This window comes from Pseudophryne corroboree, chromosome 6 (genome assembly GCF_028390025.1).
Source record: "Pseudophryne corroboree isolate aPseCor3 chromosome 6, aPseCor3.hap2, whole genome shotgun sequence".
In the NCBI taxonomy this organism is placed as follows: domain Eukaryota; kingdom Metazoa; phylum Chordata; class Amphibia; order Anura; family Myobatrachidae; genus Pseudophryne; species Pseudophryne corroboree.
Window position 1 is genome coordinate 785917957 of NC_086449.1, and position 8773 is coordinate 785926729.

At 36.3% G+C, this 8773-nt stretch overlaps 1 pseudogene; it reads right to left on the reverse strand.

The window, feature by feature from the left end:
- Positions 1-8004: 8004 nt before the first annotated feature.
- Positions 8005-8123, reverse strand: LOC134937035 (5S ribosomal RNA; annotated as a pseudogene).
- Positions 8124-8773: the final 650 nt, after the last annotated feature.

The window sequence follows — 8773 nt, forward strand, 5'->3', positions numbered from 1 at the left end:
TGTGTAATGTGAAAAAATACATTATACATACCAAAACGTCGTGCAATAATAAACAGCACTGGACGTTAGAGAATGGCGCAAATTCCTCATACAATTTATAAAGATGAAGCGCCTAAAAGAAGTTTATAAATTAAATTCATGATTTTTTATACTAAAAAGTTTACCACTATTAAAAGTCAACCAAAAAAATCGACCAAAAGAATAATATATGTATGCTACCGGGATCTCTTGTATCTAAATCCCAGAGGAGTATGGTTACAAGCTATATTTAGCCATGAAAACAGTCATGGCATATGTGAAACAATTAATACTCTTTAAACAGCCATCAATACAAATTAAAAATAGTGTACTTCAACCAATAATGAATATGTATCCACAATTTAAAGAAAAAGACGGGCTGCCAAAACAAGGATCCAATACATTCAAAACCTTCAATATGTAGGAACAATGGAACCAGATTCCAATCATACTTACAGAGGTACATGTGCTCCTCACAAAGTCCAGTGGATAACTGTGAGGGAGCTCCAGACCTCTTACTTATACCCCCTAAGAGATTACCTTACTTCCTGTTTAATTTTGATAGGTTAATGAAGATTTGCAATAATAAGCACTCCCATACTACAAGACATAAAGAAGGGGAATAGTTAATTATATTATAAACCCAGTGCCTGCACAAAAAAACTTTAAAAAGGCCTTCAAGATAGTATACTACAGACAAACAGCCGTACATCCGGCATGCGTTCCAATGGCGGCTATGGACATCCGGTCATGCGTTCCACCGGGTCCCCCCGCTTCCTTCCTGACAATACCCATTACAACTAGACAGGTGATTCCCAGTCACATAGAGGAGGTGGAATGTATTTCCTGTTTGCGTTCCACCGATGGCCGCGGGCTTCTATATTTATATATAGTATGCAAAAGCCCTCACTCACTCACTGACTCATCACTAATTCTCTTACTTCCCGATATGTTAGGAAGCTGAAATGTAACACAGGTATACTTCAGGTGGGAAATAGGAAAACTACGTAATTCAAATTTAAAAAAACCTCTTCTAAGTGGATGAAAAGGGGCTTGACATAATGATGTCATACTGATGCATGGCTTATGTTGAGGGAATGATAATGCCCAAACAGACAATTGTATCAAAATTTGGGTTGTACCTCCAGTGTGTAGAATTTAATAAACTACAAAAATGGTCCTGCCACTTTTTACCGTATCTGCTATGGATGCTCCTCGGGTAATGCCAAGAACCATAGATTAATATTTACCAACGTTAAGACATCTTACATTTACATCTCTATAGATTTACCAAATTATTAATACTCATTTATACTTACAACCAACAGCTAGTGTGTATGTATGTATATATATATATATATATATGATAATGGGTGTGGCAACAACAAAATGTCTTTATTACTTTGAACAACATTGTACTGTAAATACATTTTAAGGTTGCAACTTTATCGGAAAGCTACTGTAAAATATATGGAGCCAGAGCTGACACAAAATCTATAAGGAACACAAGTCTTATAGTCCCTTTACAGACATATTTATTACAAAGCACTTTGATGTTGCTTAGCCTATCCACCTATTATTGTCAATGAACTTTGGTGTTATCTGCTGCAGGCACCTCTCAATATTTTTAGCACTAAACTGTATACATAGTGTAGTAGACGTAGGAGCATATTAAATTAAATAATGCAAAGAGCAGAGATGTACAATAACAAATAGCAACCAATCATACAGTATATCACTTTGTGACATTATTATATTCAAACTAATAGAAACAAAGAATTTGACGGCAGCTAAGAATCACTTGGCCCAACAAGTCTGCCCCTTTTTTACCTTTTGGTAAGCTCAACCCTATCTGATCCTTAGTTCTTGGTAAGAATATTCTTATGTTTATCCAAAGTATGTACTGACCCCTGTTGTACAACCGGTCCCGGATTACCAAGTAGGCACAGGCCTATGGACCCCATGACAGCGGCTCAAAATAATATTTATTTGATCTTGAAAGTAAATTACAATCAAGCTTAATTGTTTCTAAAACTTAGAAAAAATTAATTAACTCAAAGAAACGAAAACTTCAAAGACTCTATAGAGAAAATACTGTATTAATGAAATGTATCCATTAACAACTTAAATTACATAAACCATAGACATCAGATTCACATTAGAGTTTGTCTCTTTAAAGCTAATCTTCTGTCAACTGTCAGTTTATAAAAAATGTTGGTGCAACCTACATACGTGTAATGTACAGCAGTGATGGTCATCTCTATCTAGTGGCCAACGTGCATACTACTTAGTTCAGTGTTATCCCATTAGAGCACACGCACAAGAAACCTAGAGAAATGAAGCTTTCTGTGAGTATGTTAATAATATTATGTAGTATTGTTTAATAATATTTAATAATTTTTGTTTAATAACATAATATGTTAATTTGATTAATGACAGTAATTGTTAAAGTTTGTTTAGTGTTTTAGTGTTTATTTTTAGTGTTTAATTTGGTGTCTGGTTAATGCTTTATTAAAATTGTAGGTAGGTAAAATTTAAAATGTATTAGGAGATAATTTGTGAGGTTAGCCCTGAGATTTCGATTGGCTAGGGGCCTCCGCAGGGTTTAATCCAACACTGGGTACACTACTTTTACCCTTTCCCTCCTGAGACTGCACTCCATTTACTACAACTCTCTTCTTTCTATCTGGCAACTAAGTTGTTATCCATTAACCAATCTTAGAATCCAAACCCACACTTTTGAGTAAATATGATTCTTAATTTCTATCTTTTGGTTAAATAACATTCAACTCTTTGCACTGTAATATTAAACATACCCTAATGTTCTATCCATGCAGCTTTTTCAACACCTATATGCTACAGGTTTAGTCCCCCATATCCAAAAATCCAATATACAAAATATTCTGAAATGCTTTTTTTTTGTATAATGGAGTTAGTGACACCTTTGCTTTCTAATTGTTCAATGTAAATAAACGTATTGTATAAAATGACCTTCAGGCTATGTGTATAAGATGTATATGAAACACAACTGCATTTTCGGTTTAGACTTGGGTCCCATCCCCAAGATAGCTCATTATGAAATGTAAACAATCCAAAACACACAAAAAAAATGAAAGCTACTGTAAAATACTTCTGGCCTAAGCATTTCATATATGTGAGAATAAACCTGTACTAACATCTAGTATGAGTCTTGGTTATCTGCTCCTTATTTTAATGTAGTTTATTTTATTTTTTTTAGCTGTTATATGTATTTTAAGTGTATAATAAACCTTCATACTTAATAATTTTTTCTGATTTTGTTGTCACTACTGATGATTGGAAACATCCATTGTGATAGAAAGTCAGTGAGTGATCATAAAATCTCTGTTGCAGTATGTGCAATCATGCAAGTTTTATTGAAATAAACACATAATTAAAAGAGCTATATCCAAAGGATAGGATTGAACACTCCCTGCATATGGTGAAGGGGAATAACATTTAATTGTGCATCAGACACTTATCACTAAGGCTGTTGTAATGTGAGACTGTGTTAATGGTATATAGGTGTTTATCGTATAGCGATGAGAGAGCTGAGGGGAAATCTCTGTATACTCCCTTCTCTTGTTTAAGGATAAAGTTAATAAAATCTATCTCACCCATGCAATAATGTTTTTTCTACTGAGGGAGCACTTCATTAGAAGATCAGATTTTCTGGCATAGCTTTCTGTAGTCCTTTCACTGATAAGAATTAGTTGAAGATGGTATATTGGAAGCTAGTTTACCAGGAGTGCAAGGAAAGTTAGGTTTCAGGCTTTTTTGTATTACTGAGAAATGAGTTCAAGTGGATTCTTAAGGGGAGAGGGAGAGTTAGGAGTTAAAGATCATAACTTGCCATGGTTGCACTGATGAGATTTTACATCGACTGCAGATGTAGCCATGTTCATCTTTCCTGCAATGCAGCATGCTGCAACACAGCTTGCTGCATGGTGTGCCAGGCTTTGACTATTCGCAGCCATCAATCACTCCATTAAGTAATGAAGCGTAGCACATCATGCAGCATGCCATGATACAACACACTGAATCGCATTAAGATGAGCATGGCTACATCTGCATATAAGATGGACAGCTCTCTGTATCTAGTCAGCCTCTCCATGGGATGTTAATACCTGAATGAGATCCTGATGGAAGATGTGAACCAATGAGTGCTATGCATAAGACCTAATGACAGGTGGCTTTGGGTCCACAATGCCCTATGTTCATTCCTATTAGTCCTAGGTACAATATTTCCAGGGACTTTGTAAATAACGTACCCTATTTGTTGAGACTTCAGCACCATTTTGTAATAATGGACCATTTTTCTAATAAATAAATAAATATATTTATACCCACTTAATGGTCTTCCTTCCTTCTGCACCTAAACTTTTGATTAATTTTATTAAAGAGATCTTCATACTCCATGGTTTACCTCAAGAAATCTCCATGGTTATCCTCAGGAATTCTGTTCAGATTTGGGAGTACAGTAGTTTTCATTTTGACTCTCTAAAGCTCTACATATCAGGCTATTTTTTTTTTTATATGTCTGTCATCTCCAATCCAATGGATAGAAAAGTTATTCAAGACTTGGTTGTATATTTATGAAACCGCAACTGTACACAATTCTGGTGTGAGATACAAAATTGCAATAATATTAAATGCAAAATGGCTGGCCTTAGCTAGAATTTCTGAGAATTTGCAGCAATGAAAAGTGGTTTTTAGTACATATTCTCCTGGGATAACTTGCTCAGAATACATGTCTTAGCATGTCTTAATTATTATCGCTAGTCTATGTCTTCCTCAATTTCTTTGCCCAATATAAGCTTTGTTCAATTTTACCACAACTTCCTTATTGTCTGACTGATCAAACTCCTGCAGTGGATTTGGTTATACACAACCCAGTAAATAATACCAAATGGGTTCCCAATGTATTCCATTTTTTCTTAAACAAAATGTCATTAATCTGTTCACTTCTGTTTGAATGTCTGCCTTTATCGCCCAACAGCAAGAAGAATTTGAAGTGAGCCAACCCCGAGACTTATTTGTTAATTGTGAGGCCTTTTGCCTTGAAGAGAACTATTTGGTAGAATCTTTGCATAGTCCAGACGATCATCTTCAATAACTGTATCATGAGAAATTCCCTCAAAAACTCGATATTAGATGTCTGTCCCTAAGAGAGTGGTTAATGTCACGAAGCACCATTTGAAGCACTTGACAAGGACAGACAGCAGCTGTTCCCGAGGGTCTCTGCTTCCGTGTCTCATACTCATGCTAATTGTTTCTGCAAGTCTTACTCTGTCTGCTACAGACTTCCAGAGCATTAGGTTAACCTAGCTCCAGCACTTTCTCATTGCCTGTTCATACGGAACTCCTAATTATATCCTGGTTTACTCCATTATCTTATTGCAACTCTTCATTGACTTTTATTGTTTAGCAATTCCTGGTTTGCTGATCTCTATACCAAATATTCACTCCCAGCCTATGCTTGGAACTAAAACAGGGGCCTTGTGAAAGGCACAGTGAAGTCATATCCCATTTACAAGCTTCCTTGGGAAGAACACTGTTTTATCTAACTCCTCAGAATACAAATCCTACCTACATTGGTTATGTGACACACATTGTCTTAACAGGGGAAACAGATTGGTTTATAATAAATAGCTTGATTTAAAGGAGATAAAAACAAAACTTACAAAAATGTTTATAAACAAACGGCACTCGCAGGGTATCAATGAAGAAAAAAGCTGGTACATTTATTTGACGTTTCGGAGCTACAGCTCCTTCTTCCAGAAAACACCAGACAAACCGGAAGAAGGAGCTGTAGCTCTGAAACATCAAATAAATGTACCAGCTTTTTTCTTCAATGAAACCCTGTGAGTGCCGTTTGTTCCCGCTTTTGGACTGCTATGCACTATTAGGATTCTGGCACCGGGGGAAGATGTCCTTTATGACCTGACTGCCAACCGAGTTGGAGGCCTATATATATATATATATATATATATATATATAACCAAGGAAAGAAGGCGGCATTGTGTTTCCTGAAGACGGGGGTCCGTCCCCCGAAACGTTGAAATAAACACGGGTCGTTTTTCACCAAGTTTTTGAGACTCTGAGTGCCGCCTTATTTCCTTGGTTGTATAAGGAGTCTTACTCCTTGAGGAAGGCACCTGAGCAGATACCCAGGTGGAGAGAGAGTGCCGGACTGCAGCGAGGAGGATATATATACATATATATATGTATATATACATGTGGAAGGGGGGGATAGGGGTACCAGCGACTTACAGTGTCTAATGAAAATGAAAATAAATATGAAGAATATAGCAGGATACGGTTTCCCAAAAAAGAATAACAAATTTATTTATACAATTTAGAATAAAATACAGGGATAGACAATGGATATAAAAGCTGGATAGTAGGAGCAATAAAAAAATATAAAAAAGATTATATATGAGAGTAAATGCAGTTGTGCTAGAACCCTAAAACACCTAAAATCAGTAAAAACAATTTTCCACTGATAAAAGTATGTAAAAAATAAACAATGATGCTTATCTTTGAGAATGGAGGGTCAGTGGAGGTGTACCCTAAAAATAAATGCAGTTGTGCTAGAACCCTAAAACACCTAAAATCAGTAAAAACAATTTTCTACTGATAAAAGTATGTAAAAAATAAACAATGATGCTTATCTTTGAGAATGGAGGGTCAGTGGAGGTGTACCCAACGCGTTTCGTCCTCAGACTTCATCAAGGGGTGGAGGACTAGTGTGCGAACACTTCTATTTATACCAGTGGTCATTAAGGAAGGATGTCTATGACATCACTTCCTGTTAGTGTTTAACATTAAAAATTCTGACACAAAATGTTGTTACAAATATAGGGAATGGATGCTGTTACTTATAATAAGTTAGAATGTGTTTTTAAAGTGCAAAACGAGAACTGTACATGGAGAAATGTTGATAACATTATAAAACTCGTGAAGGACGCATTCCGCGTCACTTCCGCCCCACTTCCTGTGTCCTTTCCGTCCCACTGCGCATGCGCATCGGGCGCCGCTTCCGGAAACAAAGTCCACAGAGTTACATAGTTCTTGCCCTTCATCCGGTTGGGCGTGGGAATCCTTTTGCCAATCTTCCGGCTGGGCGGGTCTGTGAGGTCTTGTCACGGCTGCTTCCATCATCTCCATGGTGATTTGTAGTTTTAAGCTGCAGTGATGCGGCGGCCATCTTTGGAGTGATTTTGTATATATTTTCAGCTCCTACTGTCGCCATCTTTAAGGGGCCTTTGGATAGCGGACACATCCTCTTATTTGGAGTGCGCAAGCAGCTCAGAATAAATAAAAATAAACACAAAACGCACATGTTAATATTTGTATATATACTTAGCTTAAAAGGACAATTCTAAAAAAAGGGTAATCCATATGGATATGTAAATTGCGTGGTGAACAAAAACGATTGACATGTTTTATACTCAGACTAAACTTTTAATGCTGTTGTTGTTTTCTGGATGCTAATAAGCCTTAGTATTACTTATGCAGAGAGTATTATCTATTAAATATTATTTGGACCTTTCATTTAGACACATAGCATATTTAGGGATATTTTAAGTAAAAAGTGAGTATTTATTGTAGGATATTACATGAATATATACCAAAGATTTAAAGTAAATAAATAAATATAAATTGATGAGCTGGTGCAAAGTGATTGGGAATACATGATTGTGATAAGTGAGAGGGGGAGGGGTTTGGAGTAAACTTTTTTGAAAACTCCTGTGATGGTGGATACGAGGTGTCAAGGTGGTGTATAAATATATATATAATAAAAATATATATATATAATAAATATAAAAAATATAGAATAATAAAAGTGAGGAGTATATGGCTTTGGTGAAACTGGTATAATAAATATTAAAGTACTGTGAAGTGTGAATATACATGTGTCAATATTCCCTTATAATATTGCCGTTACGAGTTCTCTGGTCTGCCCTTATACAGTACCCAATCTTCTCAAGTGGTTACCCACTTGGTACTGATTGGGCCCAACACTGCTTAGCTTCCAAGATCGGACGAGATTGGGCGTGTGCCAGTGCGGTGTGACTGTATTCATTGGCGAAATGACTTATTCACACAGTAACAGGTTTTTATTAGGAATATATGACACTCTATCTTATGAATTAACAAGGTGCAGGGTGCCAAGTGGAACAAAGTAAAATGTACTATACACATCCATATTGCTTGCTTGACTAGAGCATTACATTGAGGTGGACAGAATACCAAGAGGACTTAGAATATTGAAACAACCTACCCTTGGAAACACTGAGCCTGAATTCATCAAAGAATGGGACTCCATTTTACACACATGCTCGATAAATTTAATGAAACTTTTGATTACCGAAAGAAAGAGAAGTGCAGTGGCACTTGAGAAAGAGATTAAAAAGAAGGAAGAAGAGCTAGACCCTCACAAAAATAAAGAAGATTATCGTATCAATGAGACTGTTCTCAACAAAAAACTGGAACACATAGAAGAGGAGGTCATACGAGGGAAAGAGAAAAAATTTCTCAGAGATAAAAAGGACTATGAACAAGGGAACACTAAGAATTGGAGTAGATTCAATACCTTTGATAAATCTAAGAAAACGGACCATAGATACCAGTGGAAAACCATACCGACCAGAACGAGACCGACATGGAAAAATGAATCACCATCAACACCATACACAAGAACCACCAATAGATTCACCGCCTTGAGTCGCCT